At 39.3% G+C, this 26,502-nt stretch overlaps 2 protein-coding genes across 15 annotated transcripts in view; one reads left to right on the top strand and one right to left on the bottom strand.

Annotated features, from left to right (window-relative positions):
- LOC140614087 (uncharacterized) overlaps window positions 1-26,502 on the bottom strand; it is a 53,697-nt gene that overhangs the window by 11,691 nt on the left and 15,504 nt on the right. The window contains exons 1-7 of one of the 13 annotated variants that reach the window (XM_072792915.1): window positions 20,630-20,763; window positions 17,092-17,434; window positions 13,307-13,454; window positions 10,896-11,522; window positions 7,026-7,189; window positions 4,649-4,711; window positions 2,975-3,052 (exon numbers count right to left, since the gene is read on the bottom strand). The gene's annotated coding sequence lies outside the window, so the exon portion shown is untranslated. Of the gene's footprint in view, window positions 1-2,422; window positions 2,545-2,974; window positions 3,053-4,648; window positions 4,712-7,025; window positions 7,190-10,895; window positions 11,523-13,306; window positions 13,455-17,091; window positions 17,435-17,927; window positions 19,734-20,629; window positions 20,764-26,502 lie in introns of those variants that run through there. The other 12 variants (XM_072792916.1, XR_012014981.1, XM_072792910.1 and 9 more) reach the window with 12 other exon arrangements.
- SATB1 (SATB homeobox 1) overlaps window positions 21,310-26,502 on the top strand; it is a 101,518-nt gene continuing 96,325 nt past the window's right edge. The window contains exon 1 of one of the 2 annotated variants that reach the window (XM_072792903.1): window positions 21,310-21,469. The gene's annotated coding sequence lies outside the window, so the exon portion shown is untranslated. Of the gene's footprint in view, window positions 21,470-22,884; window positions 22,906-26,502 lie in introns of those variants that run through there. The other variant, XM_072792906.1, reaches the window with a different exon arrangement.

Raw genomic sequence — 26,502 nt, 5'->3', positions numbered from 1 at the left:
GCCGCATACTGGTCATACACATGAGGACCATGTATTTGATCCAAGCTACAACAGAAGGATCAACCAATTTGAGAAGTATTAATTGAAGATTTTTGAAATCATCACCTTTGGACGGTAATAAAATGCTGAATAGCTTGAATCAGAGGTTGTAAAGTGTATTCCCTGGACCAATAATATCAGCATCAACTGGGAACTCCTTAGAAATGCAAATTCTAAGTTTCTACCAGATGTACCGAGTCAGAAACCCTGGGGGTGGGCCCAGCAATCTGTGTTTTAACATGCCCTCTAGGTGATTCTGCTGCATGTTTGAGTTTAAGAACCACTGGTTAGAATGTTTAAAGTCAAAGAATTATGCTCAAGCTGGAGGAAAATGAAACACTATTAATTAAGTGCAAATTATTCCTGCTAGAATGCAGAGCTGGAGCCCATGAAGATCAGACCAGGTAGAGAAAAAGAAAGAAAACCGAACTTGCTTTGCATATCTGAGTGATACGCAAGTGAGTGAGGCCAAGATGCTAAAGCTGAGTACTTTTAATGGGTGATCCTTTTTTATCTTTCTCTGAAAGCTTACCCACAGTGCTATGACTCCACATTTTCAAGCATAATTCATTTCCCAGCCTACATTGTCGTCGTTGTTGTTGTTTACCAAAACAGGGTCGCGGTATAGGAACAGAAGAATATTTCTCTAGCTTTCCTCTCCACATAATTGCTGGATTTCTGGCTTTCCTACATTCCTACAACTGCTACTAGTAATAGCTCAGGAGGCCCTTCTTGGCTATTTTGTGTCATCTGTCCTTTTCCCTCGCTGCTTTCAATTCGTGGTACCCCTAGGACAGAATTTTCTCAGTGCTTCTGCTCCTTCTCAGGTGGGGTTGACGCAGTTTCAGCTTAGGATCTGGTCAACTTGGGCATTAGCTAGATCTCTGGCAAGAAATTCTCTCTGCTCCCCAGCAGTGCTACCACTGCTGCATTTTCTCACTGCGGGATGCCACCCAGGCTCACAGGACCTTGTAAGGCAGTCTTTCTCAACCTGTGTGCTTGCAAATCACCTGGGCCTCTTGCTGTCAAGCAGGTCTGATCCGGTAGGTTTAGGGTGGGCCTGAGGAGCTGCATTTCTAACAAGCTCCCAGGTGATACTGATGTTGCCAGTCCGTAGACAATGTTTTGAGAAATAAGGTTTAGAGCAGTGATTTTTCTGCTTTCACAAGGATTTCTCCCCAGGTCTTCAACACAGCTGAGGGAGTATAGTTGTAGGGTGACCGACTGCCCTGGTTTGATGGGGATTGTCCTGAACATCCTGAGTCCTGAGCAAACCCAGGTGATTGGTCATCCCAGTGGTCATAAACCACTTGGGAACAGCCCTTATCCTTCTCCTCCCTACTCTCTCCCCACCGGACACTTGTATCTTGGGCTTCTAGACTCTTTCTAGAGAAAGCTGCTTTCCCTTGAGGCTCTTCATTTCTCCTCCACATAATGCCCTCCCCTTTGACAGACCTGTCTCCACCAACCCTAAATACAGAGCTGCATTTTCAGCCGGCGTAGCTAGTTAGGCCAGGCATTAGGAAGAGTTGCCCATTTATCTTGGTATGGAAGGTTCCATTTCATGCATTCCCACAGCTGGTCAGGACTAAGAGGCCTCTCTAAGATCAATTAGGACCATATTTGACAGTTAACTCATGTGTTTTCACAGAAACTTTCTCATCCTGCCTGGTCTCTGTACACCAAGCAGGTTTCTCTGGCGCCTGGGAGCAATGCCTGCTCTGTTTCACCTTTTAGCTGATAATGTAGATATTATCTGGAAGCAGGAAAAATCAAAATCTTTCACTCTGGGGCTTGGCAAATACAATGTGTTTTCTAGTATTTCCAATGGTGCTTTTTTACACTGAAGCTATAAATTCTTTTAGGCAAAGCTTCATGCCTCATCATCCTAGAAATACAGCTCTGATTATATCCATCCCCAGCTAAAAACCTTCATTAGCACTGAATTTACAGCAGAAAAATTTCCAAACTCCGCATGTTAGTACAAAGCAATGGTTCTCAAAAATTTACCTTGCACCAGAATGAACCAACCATTGGGTACCACTTGACCTTGACCAAAACCAAGAGGTATTGACAAAACAGATTGCTGGCCCTGCCCCTGAGTTTCAGATTCCGTGGGCCTTGGTTGGGACCCAGGAACTTGCTTTTCTAATGACTTTTTAGGTGATACTGTTGCTGCTGGTCCACTGCATTCCACGCATCCACCCAGCTAGGGGTTACACTCCTAACACCCAGCTCTACCACATATTTTCAAAGACAACCCTTTATTCTTGTTCATATTATATGTTTTCCCACTCTGTGCTTTTGTTTTGTTTCATTCATTTATTTACTCACTTACCCTCTTAGTCTGCTCAGGCTACTGTAACAAAACACCACACCTAGATGGCTTAAACAAGACATTTATTGTTCACAGTTCTGATGGCTGGGAAGTCCAAGATCAAGGTACCAGTAGATTCAGTTCTTGGTGAGGGCCCTCTTCTTGGCTTGCAGATGGCTGCATTCTCACTGTATGTATCATCACATGGTGGAGAGAGAAAATGCTGGTGTCTCCTCGTCTTCTTGTAAGAGCACTAATTCTATCATGGGGCTCCCTCCTCATGACCTCATATAAACAGAATTACCTCCCAAAGGCCCCACTTCCTAATACTACCACATTAGGGGGTGGGATTTCAACATATGAATTTTGGAGGGGAAGCAAATGTTCAGTCCATAATAATCATGGATTCATTCACTCAGTCAATGGTTCACTGTTTTATCAAAACATTCCCCCTCTTTATTGACATATAATTGGCAAATAAAAATTGTAAATATTTAAGGTTTATAGTGTGATTTTTTTGATACACTTCATCAAACAGTTTTTTAAAGACCAATGTAACTGATCCTGTCAAATCCTCTCATGAAGCTTATGGTACAAAGTAAGAGAGAAAAAATTTACCATTTTTCATTCACACAGTGCTTCAGGGTTTCCAAAGAGAACGCACATGCAAGCTCCCCTTTGATCTTCTCCAGACCCCTGAAAGACCAATGGAACAGAGGTTATTTTACACATTTCATAGATAAAGAAATTGATGTCCAGGAAGTAGTTCAACCAAGGTATTGCCAACCCACGTTTTTCCAGTCCCATGTTAGTATTTTTTTCCACCCAATCACACTACTTCAGTCTTGGTTCACTGTATCCCCTCTCTCCCCGCAGCGCAAATTGTATTTCTTCTTTAAAGCCTAATCTGTCACTACCTCCTCTATGAAGCTGTCTGTGATAACTCTAGTTAAAATAATTTCTCCTTCCAATAAATAAAGATAACACTTTGTCTCTCTACTGGCATTTTTAAAAAATATAGAACTTCTCTTTCTAGATCCCAGTCTCCATGAGAATAGGATCAATACCTCACTCTCCTTTATGTCTCCCATAGCACTCAGCTCTTAGCTTACAGTAGATGCCCATTGAAACTCTAAGAAATGAAAAAAGAATAAAGGTTGGAGATGAAAATTCCACCTACTTTCTGAGTCAATGGTTATATTCATTAGATAATCAATGAAGAGGGATCCCTGGGTGGCGCAGCGGTTTGGCGCCTGCCTTTGGCCCAGGGCGCGATCCTGGAGACCCGGGATCGAATCCCACATCAGGCTCCCGGTGCATGGAGCCTGCTTCTCCCTCTGCCTATGTCTCTGCCTCTCTCTCTCTCTCTCTCTCTCTCTCTCTGTGACTATCATAAATAAATAAAAATTAAAAAAAAAAAAAAAGATAATCAATGAAGAATAATATATTTGAAGACAAAAGTAGAGTTCTGTGTTATCTCTATTCTCTATCTCCCTAAATAGGGGTAGGGAGTGAAGTGATTGCAGGGTGTCAGGTGTTTTGTGTTATGACATTTTGCCTTCATAACCTACCAGATAAATACTATTGCTCCTGTTTTCAACTGGAGATACTGAAGCCCCCAACTGTTTAACAATTCCCCCAAATTCAGACACCGGTGGCATGTTAGAGAGGGGACCATACCCAATTCTATTTAACCTCATGTGGCAATTATGAACACATGAAATCACCTCCAGTTTTACTATAACAATAATAAATTGTCCAGCACTTTTCTACATAAGAAATGAATTCATTGTAGTAATAATCTTGAGGTCATCTTTTAGTAACATAATCTCTCACCTTATTATTGCCTTGTCATTGATTCACCATTTGTTGAATCTTTTGATCCATTGCAAAAGGGGAAAGGAATTTCACTAATACCATGTGACCAGTCATCACTAATTGTGAAATGCTGGCCTGTCACTTAGACAGTGAATCTCTCTTAACAAGTGGTATTGTGTATAACAGAACATGCCTATTAGGGAAGAGAGCAGGAAAGGTTTGTGGTAAATCCTGGAAGAAAGTGGGGATGGGGTAGATAAATCCAGAGATAGATCCAGTTCCATGAATAACCCCAAAAGGAACAATGACTTTAGCAACATAAAGCTAAGATATTAAAGCAATTTGTTAGACATTTACCATATCATAGAGCTGAGAATTCTTAGAGTTTAACCAAAGGACATTGCTAATGAACATCACAGGGCCTTGGCATAGGCAGGTAGGAGACAGACAGCATTCAGGAAATAGATAACTCACCTAGGAGGGCTTATCCCGGGATTCTGCAGCCAAAGTCTTACAAGAGCAGAGACCTACAACATCCTGAAAAACAGATAGACACATCAAAGGTGATAATTCTCACAAATGTATGAAATACCAATTTGCATCCTTTCCTCTTATAGGTACTGCAATATTCTACCTGGCAAGCACCTGTTAATTTTTAATTGGCGAGAGTTATTGCAAGATCTTATCATTTCATTAGCCATTAAGACAACTAACAGTAAATCTTGGCATCTAATAGACTTTTTTTAAAAAAACAATTTCAATGAAACTGTTTCAAGGAATGAAGAAATTCTATAAAAATCTTCCAAACTTTTTGGATCTGTCAGGTGGAAAAAAGTTTCAAAGTACATTTTCAGGCCCCCGGAGTGTTCAATTCAGAAAAATCAAGATACAACAAATGTCCCATTTCATAAACAACTTTCTATTATTATTCAGACTGTCAGATCAGGGAGCCAGTAAAAAGTCATTCATCCAGAAAAGGGTAAAAATTGGGGAAATAGATAAATATTTTCTCTAAATCACTGACGATTATGTTAATATAATATTGGCTTTGAGGGGCAGTTTCAATCACTCTGGTCCTCAGAGATAAGACACAAGCAGGGAAGCTGAACTTTTCTAAAATAAAAAACATCAGACATTTGATTATCACTGTTTCTTGGAAAGGGTTCAGAAGTGCTTCCTCAGCCAATGGACTTGGTTCCTAGACATCTCTGCATTGGGGAATTCAAAGTAAGGACAAGGATCTATATATAGAAACAAAACCTGTTGCTAATGTGCGTGCATATCAAAGGACTGGCAGGAGGGAATTGTCATTCTGTCTGGTCTAAAACGAGGTTTCTTTGTAAAATAACAGTAACCATACTAGATCATGCTTACATATTTAACTTTCAAACACAGTTCTAAATACATTTTAAGCATATTTAATCTTCACAATCACACTATGAGATAATTACTATCATTATCCTCATTTTACAGGATAAGCTTGGAAACTTAGAAACAAAAGTTCAACAACCTGCCCAAGGTCACACACCTAGTAAGTAGTGACACGGGCAGTCTGGCCCCAGAGCCTGGGCTCTTACCCAATATACTCTACTGCTTTTTTATATATATACAGTGGTATTTTATATATGAAGCAAAATTATATATATGTGTGTGTGTGTGTGTATATATAAATCACACATTAAAATTTTGAGAAAATGAAATATGGAAGAAGAGAAAAGGAAGATGTGCTACTAATTTGAAGCAAAATTTTATATATATATGCATATATATCACACATTAAAATTTTGGGAAAATGAAATATGGAAGAAGAGAAAAGGAAGATGTGCTACTAATTTCACATAATTATCATTAGCTTTGGGGATATTTGCTTTCAATCATATTTATATGCATTTTTTTATCTGTTGTAATTCTAGGATTTTGATTCTTTTCATATTATATCAGAAATATTTCCTATGCTATTAAAAGTGTTCATGATTAATATTACATAGACTAGATATATTACTCATTGGCAAGTCTCCAGTTGTTAGCTATTTAGGCTGCTTCCAACAGCCCAGGGCAAATTCAAGTGCAGGCTGTGGAGCCAGAGAGCCTGGTTCAAATGTTTGTTTCTCTACTCACTAGCTATGTAATCTTGAGCAAGCTACTTGACATCTCAATGTTTCAGTTTTCTTATCTGTAAAATGAGGATATTAGTTGGTAACTACCTCTACCTACTTGGGTTTTTGTGAGAATTAATTACAGTAATTGAAGTAATGCACTTAAACATTGTCTGCACAGGTATTAATATCATAAATAAGTCTGTAGTGAACATCTTTATACATAAAATAATTAGATTAAAAAAATGATTTCCTAGACATAAGATTACTGAGTCAAAAGATATGAATCTTTTTTTGTTCTAATATTTAATTTACATTGCCAAAGCAGTTCCACAAAGTGTTATATAGATTTATATGCCACCAGTTATGTAAGAAGAAACCATTTTCCAGCATATTTTGCTGACTGGGTATTAACATTAAACCTTCTATTGCTTTGCCTTCCAGTTCATCAATCTGTTCTTCAGCTGTTGCTGTTTCTAATCTGCTCTTAAACCCATCCATTGAATTTTAAATTTGTCAGTTCATTTCTCAATTCCAGAATTTCCATTTGATTTTTATCCATAATTACCAATAATATGCTGGAATTCCCTGGCTTCTTGCCTAATTTTGTTAATTTATTAGTCACAGATATTTTAAAGTCTATTATCTGGTCTGTAGGTATGGCTAGTGATTTTATTGCCAGACATTATGTATGAAACACTGTAGAGATAATTTGAGCATCTGGGGGATCATGTCTTTGTCAAGTGGTATTTTACCTTAGCTTCTAACAGTTAGGGAAGTGAGATCTCTTACGGATTCTCTGCACTCTGGGTTCTCCACTTCTCAAGCCCTCTCTGTCTTGAGTCTCTGGGATGCTTTTAAACAAATATTTGCCAGATTTTATGCAGGTTTTCCACTTTCTCTCAGAGGATAAGTTGATCTAAATGAAAATAATCCATAACAGCTGGGAATGTAAATCCTTGACATTAATTTTAAAATAATTGATTAAACCTAAATACAGCTTATTTTTGTTTGAGTGTGTATTCAATTGATTATTACTAAGGCTGAATGTTTTTGTTTGCAAATGTGTTATATTTCATCTTTTGTGAAATGTGATTTTAGTCTTATCTCATATGTTGACTAAATACGATTCTATTCTTATCTCATGTATTAGTTCTTAGCTGTGGAGTTTGTATGAGATACTGTTAATAATATGATTACTATGTTCAAATAATTGTTATGTTCAAATAATTGTATCTAGCCTACTGTTTGTTTTATTCCTGTCTTAATATAACCAAATCTATTTTATCTTTACTTTGCAATTTGTTACAGCATCCTAAGCCTATAAAACAAATTCCTTTAGGCTTTCTATAGTTTGAGTTTTGCTACTTTATTGTACGTGTACCATGAGTATAAATTGATTTTTTTCAGTTAATCAGTCCATATATTATAAAATATTTTCCCTTCCCATTGAGTTGTGTTCTGACATTATCATATATTTCATTATTATATAAGATATAATTTATTTTGACCACATATTTTGCCTTTTTAATGCCAGTATCACATGGTTTTAATTATAACTTTATAATATATTTTAATATTTGATAAGATTAGTCTGTCTTCATTACTTTTCTTTCTCAGAACTGATTTCTACTATTCTTGCCTACTTTCTTTTTCCAGATTTATGTCAAAATCACATTCCTCTCACCATTACCTCAATATGTGAAAAACAAAAGACACATTATTACTAGAATTCCCATTAAGTCTATACTTTGGAAAGAATTAACAATTTTAAAGTGTTATTTTTAAGCCAGAAACCAATATTTTGATTAATTTAATATTTTTATAGCTCTCAAAAAGTTTTATTTACATAGGTAACATATTTCTGTTTACGGTCAGAGTTTTATATATTTTGTTGCTTTGTAAAATAAATCTCTCTTAGAGGTTTACATTTAAGCTAATGGTTGCTAATATTTATAAATATTACTGATTTATGTTAATAGTCATATGTCTGTAATATTTTACTAATTTATTAAGTCTATTCTTATTTTTGTTCACATCTTTGGGTTTTCAAGCTATAAAAATATTTTTCCAGTCACAATAATAGTGTCTATTTTTTTCATTCTTTATAGGTCTTTTTTCTTTATTATTTTTTTAAAGATTTTATTTATTTATTTGAGAGAGAGAGAGAGAGAGAGAGAGAGAAAGAGAGAGAGAGCAAGGATACGAGTGGGGTGAGAAGGAGTAGAGGGAGAGGGAGAAGCAGATTCCCTGCTGAGAAGGGAATCCCTCTCAGGGCTCCATCCTAGGACACCAGGACTATGACCTGAGCTGAAGGCAGATACTTAACTGACTGGGCCACCTGGGTGTCCTGAGGTCCTCTTTCTTTAGTATGTTTTATTATGCTGATAAGGGCTTTAAAAATAATGTTTAATAACATTATTATGACAGAACCATTATACCAACTCTACCCCACCCCTGTTTTTAAACATATATATTTCTAGTATTTTTACATTATTTTAATATTGACTATTAGTTAAAAATATTGTTATTATGCTAAAAAATAGTTTATTTTTTCTTTTTATCATTTTATCAGGAATAAGTATTAAATTTTATCCAATGCTTTACAAAACAATCTATGAAAATAACCATTTATTTCCTATTTAAGAATATGAAATGTTCATTAGTTTAGTTTCTAACTTTGTTAAGTTTTGCACTGTTTGGGAATACATTATTTTCATTTTTTTGCTACAATGAGCTCTACTGCATTTTTAAAAAAGCATGTTAAATTATTTTAGATTTATGCTTATTTAATGCATTATTTTTCAGTACCATTATTCCTTTATATTACATTAATAATAGTTATAAAATAGCCCTTTTTGCCTTATTTACTTTTTTTGAAAAAAATTCTGTTCGTGACCATGTTAGGCTGCAAAATCTTTGCCCTTTAAAAAAGTATTTCCATGTCATTTTTCTTTAAGTATGACTCTTAAGCACCACCAAATCATAATACTTTCATTTTAATTTAATGTGAAGATCTTTCCATTTGAATAGAAAAATTTAAGACATTTATACTTGTCATAATTTCTTAAGCTTGACTGAACTTATTTCATACTTTCTTCTTTTCAATAATTCCTTATTGTTTCCTTTCCATTTTGTCTTTTGAACTGTTTTGTTTATTTTATCTCCTACAATTATTTATAAAATAGATATTCTTCTTCCCATTCAACTAGTATCTATATTAAATTATTCACAACTATCCTCAAATGCATTTTTATCCAATGATTTAAAAATAAAGCAACAGCGGTGCCTGGGTGGCTCAGTCAGTTAGGCATCAGACTCTTGATTTCAGCTCAAGTCATGATCTCATGGGTTATAAAACTGAGCCCCATGTTGCGCTTTCCTGGTCACTGAGGATTCTGCTTGAGATTCTATCCCTCTGCTCACCTTCTCCTTCCCTACCCCTAGTTCATGCATGTACTCTCTCTCTCTCTCAAATAAATAAATAAATCTTTAAAAAAAATAAATAAAAATAAAGCAACAGCCTCTAATGCTTTTGTTTTCTCCATCTCCTCTTCCTCACTGTGGTTATTAGTTACAGACTATTCTTTTAAAAATTTAAAAACCTCCTTTTAGGATTATTTTATTAGAAACATTGCCCCCTTAGTAAAGAAAAACATCTAGTCACTAACATCAATTCTTAATTCACTTCAATTTTACCTATATTTTATTCATTTATTACTTCGTCTTGACCCTCAATTCTTAGTCAGTGCCAAGCTTTTTTCTTGGAATTTCCGTTCTTGATTTTTTATATATCTGAACGCTTAGTGATCTAGACAAAGCTCTTTGCAATTTTTGCAAAGTACTCTTAGTTGTTATGCCTTCCAACACCTTCCCAGTTTAAATATATTCTTCCATTGCTTTTATATATGAGCCAATAATTGGTTATGCATAATACTTAAAGAATCAAGCTTGTTTTGCTTAAAATTATGTAAAAGTTTACCTACAGACTAGTTATGAAGTTTTTCTTCTGTATCTCTAATTTCTGCAAAACAGAAATTTCATCTACTGAAATTTTCATTTAGTCATAATCTATTCTTATTTTTACCTGTTCTTGTTTAATTAAAAACAATATAGTCCCTCCTGCTATATTGTTATAATTACGTTCCTAAAAAGCCTCATATTATCAGAAGGTTATTATAAAAACAATTATTTCAAGGAGAAAAGGGGCTGGGGCTAAGTAGTTTCAAATGCACAATAATAAGATAATTTCACCACCATAATTTCAATAAATGCATTTTTATATTTCTAAGTATTTTTAACTCAAATTGTAAGTAATAAGTTTGTCTATCAAAACCAGTAAATATGATTCTCAACATTGCCAATCAAGTAATGTAAGACTTACAGTGTAGAGTAAACCCAGATCTTAGATAATGGGTTACTAGGACCATAAAATAAAGTATCTTACAGTTTGTAGCTCTCCAAGGTAAAGAAAAATCTATAGTACCAACTGATCAACCAACCATTCAAACAAATCTATTTCAAATATTTTTATGTAGTAACTGGATTTCTACATATATAACTATAGTTCTAATTATGCCATCATGCTAAAGCCAATAATAGCATATATAATGCAAATGATGTACCTTAATGTATCCATGATGCTGTCTCCAATTCCATCTATAAAAGTCACAGGAAGTGGGAAAAATGATTGAACTTGCATATGGAAACAACCAGTTTCTGGTATACTTCATGTGCTAGAATATGTTCATTGTTCCATTTTCAAAAACTGCAAGGACATCCAACAGAGTGGGAGCCCAAGAGAAGACCCCATGTCTTTAATGTGCTTCCACAAAATTCCTCTTTTCTAAGCTTGAAGATCAGCTTCTAGCATTTATAATATATTTCAAGTCATTGGTGCACAAAGCCCAAGAAGCCATCAAAGGGGAAGTCTTCTGCTTGACCATTAAATTTTGGAAATGCAATGCTGGCCAGTAAAGACTTATACTCTGCTAGCATAGGAAAATCCCAAAGTGTGTCAGGGCCAGCAACATAGAAGGCCACAGGAGCATGTTAGAGAGCAAACTGGAATTGATGAAGTGGACTCTTCATTCTTTCCACTCTCTAGAATATGCTTATTTCTTCTCTTTTTATTGTTGATTCATAAAATTCTTTTTCAGGTGGTTCTAAATCCTTTAAAAGTAATTCACCAGAAGAATGTTCATATACTGCAACTTATTTGTGTCTTCCCAGAAGTTTCCCCAAATTGGAATCTTAAAATATGCATATTGGGATGAAAAAAAAAACAGCTTAAAAACAGTTTTGTTAAATGTCTGTTTTTTTAATTTAATGAATGATTTTAAAAATTAGCTTTATTGTTTTTTAATTTACCATCTGTTAACTCAATAAATATGAGTTCTTAAAGTTAACCTAATTGTCTTGGAATTTGCTGTTTTTGAAGCTGATTAAAGTTATTTAAATTAATTTTATTGTATATCCAGACTAGAACAAAGCATGTCTGCATTTGAATAGATCTTGGCTAATAATTTACAAATAAATGTGCCCATTTTTAAAACAGACTAATTTTGTTTATGGTCCTTAATATATATCAGTCAACTAGAGATGCAGAGATGCTGATATTAGACACTCAAAGGGATAGTATATTAATACACTGAAACTAGTAACCATTAAAAACTGACCAAGTAGAAATTTCCATCAACTCTGTTTTTTGTCTAATAAAGAGGAAGTGTAGAGAGAATATCAACTGGAATGCTATTTCTTTTCACTCTACATTCTCATGGATAAAAGGAGTTGCTATGTTTCTTAAATATCATCCTGCCTCTGGTCATAGTTTATTAACTAAGGGTGGTCACTGGATCCAAATGAGCCAGACTCATCCCTAAGAACTATGAAGACAGAATGAGGGCCCTTTCTCTGGGTGGCTTGACTGAAACATCCATGGTTCAAGAGCAGGTGGCAATCATGATCTGCTATGTAACTGAGGAGACGAAGGAACTGACTGTATTGCCACGAGAAAGAGAAGAAATATGGAGAAAGAGGAATGACTGGGTTCTCTGTAGCACTTGAATGCATTTATTCCTGAAACCACACTTCACCGTTAACTTTGGATTCCACAAAAAGCTCGTGTGCTTTTCCCTTTCTGCTTAAGCTCACAGAGTCAGTTTCTATCATTTATAAGTCAAAATAACTTGAACTAATGCACAGGAGAGGAAATCTCACTGGCAGTAATGATTGTTTAATCATAGGTTGTTAGGCTATACTCCTCCCTCTGCTTTCCTTCAGATGGGTTCTTAATTTTAACATTTAATTTAGCTAGTCTTTCTTTTATGGTTATTGCTTCTTTGGCTTATCTAAGAAACTTTTGTCTATCTCCAAGTAATGTTTTCCTCCAAAACTTTATGGTCTTAATTCTACATTTAGATCTATAATCCACTGGCGATGAATTTTTGTGTATGGTATGAGGTAGGGATCAAGGTTTTTCATTTGTTTCTTTGTTTCTGTATGGATATCTAGTTATCCTAGCACCATTTGCTGAAAACACTTTCTTTTGTGTATTGGGTTACTTTGGTGGAGGTGGAAGTTGGGGAGGTGGGGTCATCTGAAGCCATCTGAAACTAAACTAATGACTCAATATTAAAACGTTGAGGCAGACTTATTTTATTAACCTTATTAATGAGTTAAGAAAATACAAGTAACTTCCTCACTTAAAAGAATGAGTTAATAATTCATCAGAATTTACTTCTTCTATAAACTTGCATGTAATATACCTAAAATATATCTCATGACTAATAGTCAAATCTGTTTTCTTTTCCATGCTGTTGCTGGTTTACCCCTTTCCATTGTCCATATAATATGCATCCATTTATGTTCCAAATATTAAAAAGGAGCCAGGCATACTAAGATCCAGGCTAGGACTATGTCTATTACATGGAACAAACTACATATGTCCAAGAATACTAAATAAAACAAAACCGATAACCAAGTCAAACCAGGTTTCAACTGCTGGTCCTGTGCGTCCCTTTTCTGTATACCATACCTGGAACTTTTACTGCCTTTTCAATTGTATACATCAGCTTCTAAGTTGTCTCATGAAGATCTAAAAGTAATAATATTATTGTATGTTCGAGATGACCTCAAAATGATCTCAAAATCCGTTGATTCTCAATGTGCAAGTCACAGATGACCTACAGACAAATCATCTTCATGACACACATAAAAATATTTAATATTTGCCCAAAACTCTGGGATAAATGTATGAGGCAATTGGCTCAGAAACTCTGAGTATCCTAAGCCCTTCCCAGGCTCTGGTGGGTAGGCTGAAAGTACTTCTAGAAAATGTACTGTAGTGGATGGAAAATCTATAGGTTTGTCTAATAAGAATTTCCTATTTCTGGAAAAATTATCCCCAATTTATCTTGGAGAACAATACCTCCCCAAATCTCAGCCTATACAGTTTGGGTGTAATTCTTTTGGTGGAAACTTTGAGAAAGAGGAGTGTACTTTTGTTGGAGTTTCTACATCAAGAAGAATAGAAGCTTGGAGGGACTAGCTTAATACAGTAAAGGGAAAACTAGACTAAGAATAAAGTTAAAACAGAAGTTGACACAGAAGAAAGCAGAAACATAGATAGTTGGTGACATTTGAGCAGATAGATCTAACTATGCCTTAAGCACTTCTTACACTGTATTTTCCAACTTATGTGTGTATATGTTGATGAGAGTCGGATAAAAAGTGAAACAAAACTTTCATTTATGATTTGGATTTCTGCCTCTTTCAACCCAAGTTTCCTGAATTCATATGGATCACTGGATCTCTGCTTTATTTCTACCAAATCTGAATTTATGGACATGGAGCCAAGGAATCTGCATTTTAAAAAAGCATTCTATTTAATTCCTATACACACTAAAGTTTGAGATCTACCAGGATGTGGGAATTCGGAATGAAAAGAACAAAGATTCCCCATCTTGATGTTTGTTGACATCAACAAAAATAGTTATAGAATCAGAACGAGAGTCCAGTTCTCTTTTCTTCCTGGTGACTTGATCTCCCCAAGGTCATGTCCCATTACGTTTTTCCCTACTCCAACAAATTTTTCATCTAAAATATAAACATTTACTAATGGCAAAGATTCTACATTTGGGCAGCGTTCATAGTATATAAAAATAGGAGGTGCTTTAACAATTTTAACATAAATGTTACTAGTGAATATGTTCTGGACTTGGCAAACATTTCCACAAAAGTTATAAAAGAGAGAAAGCATTCCACTATGTGTGTAGCTGTTTTAATAGAAAAATAATTTCTTCCAAAATCTTTCAGTAAAAAATAAATATTCCAGAAATAGAGGCCATAATTCTTCTCTGGCTTTGAGTCCCCTTGGCACTACAGCAAGTCACCCAGGAGTACTTGCTTCTTTCTACTCCACTTACATTCCAGTCAATTCACTTTCTATTCCTGTTTACATCCCAGGACTTCCTCTCTATTAGAATAATAATGACAACAACAACATTAACAAAAGAAAACATAGTCTTTATTGACTACTAACTGTGTTGAAGCACTGGCATTTGCTAACTCCAGGAGGTAAATACAATTATAATCCCCACCATATGGATGAGGAAGTTGAGGCAGAAAACTAAGAGACTTGATCAAGGTCGTGCTAGTAAGTAGTTGAATCTGGATTAGAATCCAGGTGGTTGGACACCTAAGGCTGTTTTGCCTACATGTATATACATTTTGTCTAAATATATATATATATTTTTTTCTCTGAAGTTCACTTAAAATATTATAATCTGCTCATGTTTCTTCTTTGTATTCAAAACTCATGGAACACATAAAATGGATGGGTTTTATTGTCCATAAATTATATCTTAAGAAAGTTGAATTAAAAAATTTCAATTTGTAAAGCCAAATTGCTAAGAATTTAAAGACTTGATTGTCCAATGAATTGAGTGGCTTTAAGAATATGGATGTGCCCCTGTATATATATATATATTTTGTGCGTGTATAATTATATATGTATTATATACACATAATATATAAAATACATAATATATTATATATACAGATACATATACATTATATATATGTATTTTATATATATTATATATAAAATACTATATAGTGTTTGGCCTTCACTAAAAATATGCATAAGCTATACAAAAGGGTCTAGTGTAGTTTTACAAAGCCTGGGAGTATGGACTTTTAGGGCCTAGTACAAGAATCATGTGTTTAGCTGGTATTCCTTTACAAGGTAGGATCAGTATGCTTAGTCCTAGATAATATTCTGATGCTGTGCTGATCTTTATGTCCTACTCTAAATGATTTATGCATTTTTAAAAACCAATAATATTTACCACAGAGAGAAAAATTACATATGATCAATATAAGATCATTGTGCTCTTGAAAAATTAACAGTCTAACAAAGGAAGCATATGGCATAAGGAGCCGTCAAAAAGTGTGCCCTCCTTCTAAAACTTTAGCTTCTCTTTCATCCATTAGCTCTGGAAATATTTATCAAGTGCCCCCTATACACATGAAAAGTTGTATATTATAAAAAGGGTGGTGCTATTAAGGGCTTTGCATCATCCTCAAACGATATGATGGAGTATGAGCTATAGCCTCCAGACTTTTCCTTTCCACTATGCCACCAGAGAGATCTATTATTTTTAAGATTTTTAAGTACTCCCAGCATGGGGCTTGAACCCACAACTCTGAGATCAAAAGTCACATGCTTCACCAACTGAGCCAGCCAGATCCTCTCAAAGTGAACTTTCTAAAGAGTTCTGACAGTATTACCCCCATCCTTACAATTTTTAATGACTCCCTATCTCATGTAGTAGGAGACATTTGATTGTTGGTCTTTAAGCTGATTTTTATCTGTACAGGTTTTCACCCCACATGTGTACTTTGAAATGTGGGTAAGTTCTCAACATTTAATATTTCAATTTTTCATATAAAACCAAATTAGCAACTTCTCCTTAGCAATTTGAAGACCTGGGGCACCTGGGTGGCTCAGTCCATTAAGCAATGGATTCTTGATTTTGGCTCAGGTCATGATCTTAGGGTCCTGGGATGGACATCCTAAGTGCCTTTACTCATACTGGTCTCACTGCCTGAAATATCCTCTATCCTCCTTCTGCAGAGAAGAGTCTCACTTTTCCTCAGGACTTGGTTCAAGTCTACTATAGAACTTTCCTAAATCCAGCAGAGTTATTTGCTTCTTCCCAAGTGTTCCCATAGCACTTTGTGCCTCTACTAGCATTGCAATGACTTTTCTTTCTGTGTGCCCAACTGGAAAACGTATTTCTTGAAAAAAACTCTTAATTATCTCCATAAACACGGTCCTTAATAGAGTATCTGGCATCAGTAAATGAGTTATTTATTGAATGAACAAAAAGATGCATAAGTGAATGAATGAATGAATACTTCCAAGAGAGTTTTTTATTTGTGTTGCAAAATTTTGATATTTAAAATAAGGGAAGTAACTACTCAAGACAAAATTTCAAAATTTGATAATAATCATGACATTTTCAGATAACATTTTTTCCCCCCAGATAACACTTCTTAAAAGTTCCTGTTCATGGCACCCTTTCTCGGAAAACAAGCCTTGAAAAAATAAAATACATACAATATTAGGAAATACATATAGAGTGGCTTAAAATTGATAGGGTGCCACAATTTGGGGGGAAGGGATATGGGGCTGTAGTACTTCATTCAAAGAGAAGTCACAGCATGCACGTCTCCCTATAATTTGATGGCCTCTCTGGCGCTTACCCTGAAGAATGGAACATTTAGGCCACGAAGGAGCAGGGTGGGATCACTTACCTAGAGAATATTGGCGCAAAGAGTCACTAAGAGTATGTTAGTCCTTAAAAGTCGTGCAGCATAGCTCTCTACTTTGGGGCACGAGGTAGGCAGCACGATGTGGCCTCACTGTGATGATTCAATGAAGCCATGCCACTAGTCCTGGCCAATTAGGTTGAAGTCCAAATGATGTGTGCCACTTCTGGCCATAGGATTTAAATGCCAGCCTGACACCCTCTGGAGTAATCTTTATTCTCCCCATAGCAACGTAAAACATTCAAGATGGCAACTGTTCTATCAGTCTGGAATCCTGATTGAGGAGACATGGAACAGATCAACTGACTTGCAGCGGACTCACCACAACCTGGAAAACAATTTTTGTCATTGTAGATAATCAAACGCTGGAACTGTTTGTTATCCTGGCATAAGATAGCCTCTCCTGACTAACATAACAGATTTGCTCTGTTTGGCAGAACTAAGACTAGAGGTTGGAAGTTTTAGGGTTTATAGGATTTAGGAGTTTTAGGGTAGAAAGTTTGAGGGAAGTCTGCATTGATCAGTCTTGTTCAATTTTTAAAAATGTAATGAAGTATATAAAGATGGAATGAATTACTTAGGATTCTCTTTATTTATACACGCGGTATGCAATCAAGCTTTATTTACCCTGTGGTAACTATTCTGTAGATAAAATGCCTTTATGTAGGTAAGTGGTGAGTTCCCCCTCACTCCCTATGCTTGCCTTGATACCCCCTGAAGGTTTGACTGGACAAATTAAGTTCAAAAATACATTCCAACCAGACATCCATCAGGGTGTCTATTTCCTCTGGTCTACAAGAGAAAAAAAAGTATTTTCTCACATATTCTTTTGATTCCATCCATTTACTGATCCATTAAGTTGTCTTTTCACATTTTGATGTCATCTTGCCACCAAACAAATTCCTTGAAGGCCAATACTGTTTTATCCCTCCTTGGCATCTTTCTCACACTATTTAGTAGGCAATATTTGTGGTTTATCCTCCTGGGAAAATAATCAGCTTTTGACACTAGTTACTATTATTGACCATTTGCTATGTCTCCGATTTACTTGTCTTTCAACCATTTAAATCAGATTTGCACTTGTTAAAAAAAAAATCTAGAAGCAGAAATATATTACCCTAATAACTTTCAGGCAAAATATCTTTTTCTTCTGGAAAAAAAAAAAAAAAAAGGCTTACCCTAGTACTATTGAATTTGTGGCCAATTACAATATTTCATTAACATCTTAATTCAGTAAGTATTTAATGTATTCCTACTATGTGCCAGGGGGCAGGGTTTACAAAAGAGTTTATCAAGTTATGTTACTTAATGCACTGTACGCATCATTACATAATTCTGTATTATAATAGAGCCTGTGAGCTCTCTGTTCAAGACTATTTAGGGGAAAAAAAGCAAATTCAAAAGGTTGGGGCAAAATGTTCCCTTGGTTTAACGCAGGGGAGCATATCACACTTTCGATTCAGGGGACTTACTTGATAACTCTGGGGAATAAATGAGTGTGTAAGAGTGTGTAAGGGAGAAAAGAACAATCCCTCCTCTTTTTTTTTTTTTTAATTTCAATTTCTGTTAAGCTTCATTTCAGCCTTTCAGAATTGGAGAATCAGCTGCCTGCTATAAGAAATTGCTAATAAGCAGTAATTAAAGACTGAGAATTTATTCTTTCCATTCCAAACCTGATGTCATTCCCAGATGGATATTGGTACTGGTTAGGCAATTCAGCATTTTGGTAAATTAAGGCAGGAGATTTTGTGTCTCTTGGGTCCTATGGATGCAGAAAGTGGTCCAGGAAGGAAAACTTGTATTTTGTTTTGCCCATGGCATTTATACCTTATTGTTTTGCTTTACAGAACCAGGAGTTGAGGTGGGCACTTCCACCTTAGAAACCAGGGGCTAGTTCTCTAAAATAACACTAATTCATAAACTTTTTATATTCTTATATCTTTGGAATTATGGTCTCTGCATAAAATGACAACTGAAAAAGATGGACAATCCAGGGAATCCAATACCACTGATAGGAAAGAACTGGCATATCAGAAAGCAGCATGAATACAAGCGCTATCCTCCTTTATTTAGAAAAACCACACAAAAATACAGCACAGTTGATGTGCTGTTACCAGGACTTGAAAGTAGAATCAACCACTGTGTAAAAGATAAAATAAGACTGCACGAATAGGAGGATTTTCCCAGCGTGCTTTATTCATAGACATCTGACAGAAGAGGACCTAACAGAGCTTTTAGGAAAAACTGAATTCTCAGCCCACAGTCACTTTCCAGGAACTTCACTGCAAACAGTGCTCTGCGCTGGCGGGATGGAGATCTTAGCAATCTCCCTCCTGCTTCCATAGTTTCCTTCTCTCTAAATACAATTATGTATGGGGACTTAATGAGAGAGCAAGCCTTGTGTGAAAGGAACTCAAGAAAGTGCAGCTTCTAAAAATACACCGAGGAGGCTCTACAGTCCTTATTGTTACAAACTGACGTTTTGCAGTTCAAGCTATGAACCTAACAACTACACACACACCGAAGGGGGGAAAAAAAGTAGACTATGTTTCCTTTCTGTAATCCCCTTAACTTCGAGTAAACAGTAGTAATTTTCTGTTGTCATACTCAATGCAAATTTCCCAAAGACGACAGAACACAAAACAAAAGACCTGTTTGCTTCCTAGGAGCTGGGTGGGGGTGGTGGGGGGTGGGGGTGGGGGTGGGGGTGGGGGTGGGGGGGTGGAGGATGGCTGGATGAGAGGGGCAAAGTTGATGGAGTTCTCCTTTTCTCCTCAGCCTGGGGTCCTGAACCTCCAAGTCACTCTGCCGTTGTAGAGGTTTTTGAAGTTTCATTCACCTTCTGGAAAGGCTCCCTTGCCCCTCTTCTCCGCGAGCCCCCCTGTCACTACAGTCTCATCACTTGCCTCCTCCTTTGCTTCCAGCTTCTTGGAGAAACTGGACCTCAGTTTAGGGGTCTTTTCCCTGCGGATTTTAAAGAAGCGGCCGACAGAAGGCTACTGCTTAAACAACCGGGCAGGGGCGCGGGTTGGGGTCTGCAAGAGCAACCCCGCCTTCTCCTTCCACCACGTGCTCCTCAGTTGGGGTGCAGCACTCCTGGATGGGGTGCAGAGAGGGGCGGGGCCAGGGTGGAGGGAGATGGACCGTGCAGACTGAGAGGGGAGGAGGCCCCCGAAGGAGAGATCGTCTCCACCGAACATGAACGAGAGAAAAAAAAAAAAAACTGGCCCACATGCCCCTAGTGGGGAGCGATACACCCCACGCGGGCTGGGTTTGGGGGTGGGGGGTGCGTAGGGCCCGCTCACCTGACTTCCTCCTCCCCTGGCACACACACTGCATTCGCCCGCTTCCCCCCCCCCCCAAAAAAAAGCTCAGCCAAACAACGAACAACAAGAGGAAGCCGCAGGCGGCAAGAGGAGGGGTGCGCGTGGTGGGGGCCCGGGAGAGGTGAGGGGGCAGGGTCGGCGGGCGTCGAGAACCGCGCCGCGCACCCCTCCGCGCACTCCCGGGCGCCCACACTTACCCCCAGCGGCCGAGGGTCCGGTCTTCGGCGCCAATCCCGGCGCGCGCCTCTCGCCCGCCCTCGTCCCTCCGGCCCGCCGCCCCCCACACCCCGGCCGGCGCGCGGGGAGGGAGCCTGGGAGCCGAGCGCGGCGTTGGCGGCGGCGGCGGCGGCGGCGGCGGCGGCGGCTCGGGCTGGGGCTCGGGCTCGGCTCGGCTCGGGCTCCAGCGCTCCGTGCAGCCGGCGGCCGCCGAGGCTCCTCCGCCGCCAGGGGGAGAAGCCGGGGCGGGCGCTGGGGAGGCGGGCCGGGCCCTCGCCGCCCCGCCGGCCAGCCCGCTCGCACCAGCTCGGGAGCGGCGGCGGCGCGGGGTCCGCCGAGCCCCGGGGCGCGGCGCGCGGGGCCGGAGCAGCCGCGGCTGGATGCGCGCCCCGGGGGGCTGCGGGCTCCCGCGGGGGGCGCCCCGGCCGCTCCGGTGCGCCTCCAGACTGCGGGCGCGGCGGCCGCCGAGCCGAGAGCAGCTCCCGCCGGCCCCTTCCCCCTCCCGCCCCCGCCGCCCCCTCCCCCTCCCCTCCCCCCGTTAACATCCCCTCCCTCCCCCTTCCTTCCCTCGGCCCCGCGCGCCCGCCAGCTCGCTCCTCGTCTCGCTCTCCCCTTTAAACGCCCACTTCGGATGGGGAAAGAAGACAACTTGAAGTCAAGTTGCAATTAACTTCCGCGGCAGCCGCAGCTCCGGCGGCGGCGGCACAGGAGGCAGAAGCCGCCGCCTCGGAAGTCCGACGCCGGCGCGCCCGCCCGGGGAGCTGCTCCGGGTCGCGGGCCCGCACTCGACAGCCACCGCCGCCCCCAGCGCCCATGCCTGAGTGAGTGCTGCTCCTTTGCCTCCCTTTCCACCCCCCCCCCCCCCGCCCCGTATTCTTGCTCTCGAATCTCTGTCTCTCTGTTTTCGGAATCGATCCAAACTTCTCGGTGGCGCCCACCCCCGGCGCCCCTTGCCGGGCTGCGCGGTGCCCTCCCGCCGACGTCTGGCGGCCGGGGTCCCCCGAGCCCCTTCCCTTCTCGCGTGCGCGGCCGGACCCCGGAGGGGCGGGCGGGGAGAGCGTGGGAGAGCACCCGGGACGGGGGGCTCGGAGATGCCATTCATTCCCTCTCAGGGTGTGGGCACCCTGACACACCTGCCCGACAGACCCAGGCTGGACAAACTCCCTCAGGTCCTCCGTATGACCGCTCTTCGGAGAGAAAAGGGGGAGCCGCAAAGAGCGAAGGAGGCCGACGGGAAAAGGGAGAGGAAGCCTCTCCGTGCGCCCCGGAGCTGGGTTGGCAGAGAGGTGCCCGGCAGAGTAGGCTGGGGGAGCGGGGACGGTCCCCGCCGATCGCAAGTGAGCTCAGCATCCTTGCCCGGTCCTTCTCCTTCCTCCTCCGCCCCCCGCCCGCGCGGCTGCCTGGGAGCGGCGGCCGAGAGGGGCCTAGGAAGTTGGTGGCAACTTCTCCATCCCGGGGACGCTCGGCGCCGGGCGCTCAAGTTGGAGCCGGGATTTTGAAAGCCGCGGCACTCCGCCTTGGAGTCCCCGCCGGAGGTAGTGAGGTGGGCCCGCAGGGGCTCCCGGAGCGACTGCAGGTTTGAAGGAGGGCTGGAAGGCAGGAAGAGGCGCTGCCCTCTGAGCGGGGCTGACACATCGCAGGTGCGGCCTCAGGGTCCGCACCGTGTCTCCCTCCTGCGGTCCCGACCCGAGCGTGGCGGCCTTCTCCGGGCGCTTCCCTGCGGAGGCTCCCGGGGCGGCGGCGCGTGGGTTTGGGCAACCACCGTAAGGGGGACGAAGCAGGCAGGTGGCAGGTGGCAGGTGCGGGGAGCCACACGCGCCCACCGGGGACATGCACCGGGCGTGACTCTTGGGATGACCCCCCAGAAGGAGGAGAGGATCTCAGGGCTTTTGCTGGAGATCTTGACCCCGACCTCCTCTGGGGCGTTGCAAGTCTCACGTACTAGTGTCAACCACAGGATCGCCTCGTAAAAGTGCCCTGGTTGGCAGCTTTGACCTCTGCGCCCTTCCTCGGCGAACTTTCTCCGCGGCATTCCAGATTTCCAGGCAATTGTTGTAAGACTTGGACTCTACGTGGTTGTATCAGAGACAGGGAAAATTAAAAAAAAAAAAAAAAAAAAAAAAAGACGTCCTATTCTCAGGAGAGAACCGTTCTACCCGGACTGGCTGGGGTTCCCTGCTTGCATCCTTGGAGGCCAGGAGACCTGACTTTTCCAAGAGGAACAGAGGAGGGGTAAGAAACAAGTGAAAGGCGACTGGTAGGTGTCAGGTTTTGTCCTCAGCAGTCCCTAAAATCGACTTACTGAGGGAGTAACGCGTGCGATTGAAACTTTATTGAAATTTACACCCTATCTAAAGTGGATTTTTCTGAGGTGTCAGGAATGTAAGATTTATTCTATAGTAAAACGTAGCTGCAAAAGCAAACAACAACAACAACAACCGTACTTTAAGGCTGGAAAAAGCCAAGGTTTGAGGTGTTTGCTCTAAAAACCTTTAATCGGCTGTGGGGTACTAATGCTATGATTTAGCAGCAGTCCTTTATTTCTATTGCATATTATTTTAGTGGAACAGTAGTACATTCATATACTGGCTGCTCCAGTCTGCTGGCAAACATTAGCATTCAAGCTTACATTTTTGACAAATGTGCAGACAGGAATAGCATGAATAGGCATCTTAAATATTAACAACCTAAGCATCTGTTGTGAAACAAATTTAATATATTTACTCTGTTTTTCTCACATTGTTAGAAAAGGTTATAATAAGTGCATAATTTCAACTTTAGTTAGCAGAAGTAACTGGCTGTATCTTTCACTACCTCTCCAAGTGTTTAACACAGTCACCAGACATAAGTACTTTAATTAACTTGGTTAGGCACATTGTTAAATACACTTTAGACCTAGTGTATACTATGTAAAACGTAACAGTAGCAAAATACGTATCCTATTTGTGCACATTTTAAGTGACTCTGCATTTTATAAATGTAACAGGCATGTTTATTTTTCATCTCCATTTGACACTTATTACTTCATAGTTTTTCTAATGGAAACAATATTTTAAATGTAGAGCTGTTCAGTCATATGTAATACATAATATGTAAACAGTAGCCATAAAATACAAAGCATTGTTAAATTTAAGTATGGCTACATGTAACAAGATTATACAAGAGAAACAATCACTGTTCAATTTTGTATTCCTTTCTGAATAATGAGTACAAATGATGGGTGAAATAAGAACAGATAAGGATTTCCCTCCTAAAGTACTAACTAGTGCCTTAAAAATCTGTGTGGGGGTGGGGGTGGGGAGAGCAAGAGGGAGAGAAAGGGAAAAAAAGGGATAGAGAAAGAAGACCTAAAGAACTTTCAAAAGTCTGAATAGTTATTTCCAGAATCAATGCATTCCTCATTTTCCCACAAGCTGAAATATGTAATAAATAATAGTTCTTTGTATGTAAAAGTATTCACAAGGAATGCCTTTTGTTTAGTTGTTGTAATAAATTAATATGTTCTTTGGTTGATAATCTACAAAAGTAGTTCTTTTGTCTCCCAGCATCTTAAACAAGAACAACAACAAAACGAGTGAGTATTGGTTTATTTCTGCAGAGAAGTCTGTTGCCAGCTATAGGAACCTGTGACTGAATGAGCTATGGTATGCTGAGTGATGGTTAAGAAAGGCTACATTAAATTAGCAAAGACTGAAATATCTGAAGGAGATTTTCAATTATTTTTTCATGTGACAGGTTGTGGATTGCAAATTAGGCCTAAAAGGTCAGGTGACAGGCACCTGTTCCTCATTATTGTAAAAATCTTTTGGTTACAAACACTATTAAGCTAAACACAACATGGATATACAGCAGGGACTCTATAAAGCACTCTAGTGGTTTTTCATCTGCTCTGTAAATTTCCAAGAGGGCCATACATTGATATGCCCTTTACACAAACAAATCATTTCTTCCAAGACGTGTTGTCTTGAATGACTCTTACATTAGTACTTGGGATTGATGAAGTATATAAAATAAATGCATATGACTGAATCAATCTTCAGACCATGTCTAGGCAGGTTGTTATCGAATGCAAAAATATTATTTTTTAAGCCCTTCTTCTTCCTTTACAGCCCATTGTTTACTAGCAGAATTTGCCCATGTTTTAAATAGAAATCTCCCCAAGTTGCCTTCTGTCCTTTTTTAGATGAGTTCCCACTTTAAATAATGCCGTGAAAGATTTTGCTTAATACTTGTGTATAAGGAAAAAATTAGTTGCACTATATACCGTCATAGCTTTGTGGTATATAGAAAATGGGAAGAAACCCACGTTTTACATGAATGCTGTGAGGAAGGGTATCATCATTTGATCTTCAAACTTGCCACCTTTTTCAGGAGAGTTCAGTAATATTTCTATTAGAATTAAAGAGTGTGATTTTATTTTTATGAATGGTTTACTTTTAGATATTTCAGACAGCAGAGTAAGCATACATACTGAACGGACCTAAGGAGCACAAGGTTGTGAAATATTAAAGGTGCCAGTTGTTTTTAATTGGCAAAGGAGGAAGATTTTTGAGCAAATTTGGTAACTCGGATTATTAAAGTCTATATTTAAATATGTGCTTTGCTTTAGTTTTGTATGGTTTATGCTTATTATATTTAGTATTCATTTTTAGCATTTGTGATCAGATTACAGGATAGTCATAACTCTTTGCTTTTCAAATTGATTTGGTTTTCAAACTCCAAAACTCTGGGGTGAATTTAACAAATTGGTTTACCTTTTGACAGAACAGAGTTAAGTTAATTAATAGATCAGGCACGAAGAATCATCCACGGTAGGGTGTATTTTCTGGTAAAATGAAAGTTATGTTTCAGCATGATGAGCATCAGGCTTCAGTAATCTGTTCCTCGTGTGGAATGAACACTTCCTACTTCGAGCTAGCAGGCACCTACTGTTTATTTACGCTGCATTAAACTGACAGCTCAGCAATCAGAGGAAAAATATTACTTACCTTCCTGAAGTAAATACCAGTTTATAGGTTAGTGCACGTATTTATATTCCTGTCACCACTAAATAACGGCTCTGTCTCCATTTTAATATCTACCTGTACTGTAATCCAGGGCTTCAGACTCTTCCCGGTTGGGGGTAGGGGTCGAGCGGAGTTTTTCTTATCACTTACCAGTGGCAAAACTTTAAAGAAGAGTAATACCATCTTCTTATTTCTGTCGTGTGAGAACCAGTTGAAAGAAATGCTATGCACTTTTACTTTACATATCTCAACTGTAACATCAAAACCCCAAAAGAGTCTGCAGGCCACTTAAAATAGTCATCTTAGAGCAACCTCGGGACAAATATGTTCAAACACCTTGAAATGTGTGTTTGCTAAATTAGCTTTCTGCAAAGTTCTAAATAGATTAAATTATCTGATTAGAGAATAACTTCGATAAAGTGTGGTACCTTCCAAGGCTTAGATTGAATGTTTGTTGTTAATGGAGATCTGCTAACATGAGTACAAAGTGGGGCTCATCGATTGATTGATTGATTGATTGATTGATAGATACTGTTAGCTTTCCTCTGAAAATATTCTTGCCCCCTTTGTCCTCTTGTTAATCTGCCAATCTTAAGTGAGATTTCAGCTTTCTTATGATACAAATGCATGTTTTTTTCCTTCTTAAATTAAAAGTCCCTTCTTTTTTGAGCCTCCTGGAAACATCAAAATACTGTGAAAGTTGAATTCCAAAACTTAGGTTTAACTGGGAAAAAAAATGCTTATTTTCACTTACATTCTATAAGTAGCTCTTACACCATCATCTACACACAGTTGTCAGTTTCTAATCACATATTCCATTGACATCAAAGCAGAATGGGGTCTTAATA

The sequence above is a fragment of the Canis lupus genome, chromosome 22 (genome assembly GCF_048164855.1).
Source record: "Canis lupus baileyi chromosome 22, mCanLup2.hap1, whole genome shotgun sequence".
Lineage (NCBI taxonomy): Eukaryota > Metazoa > Chordata > Mammalia > Carnivora > Canidae > Canis > Canis lupus.
Note: the sequence above shows the minus strand (reverse complement) of the source record. Positions and strands in the feature narration are given on the sequence as shown.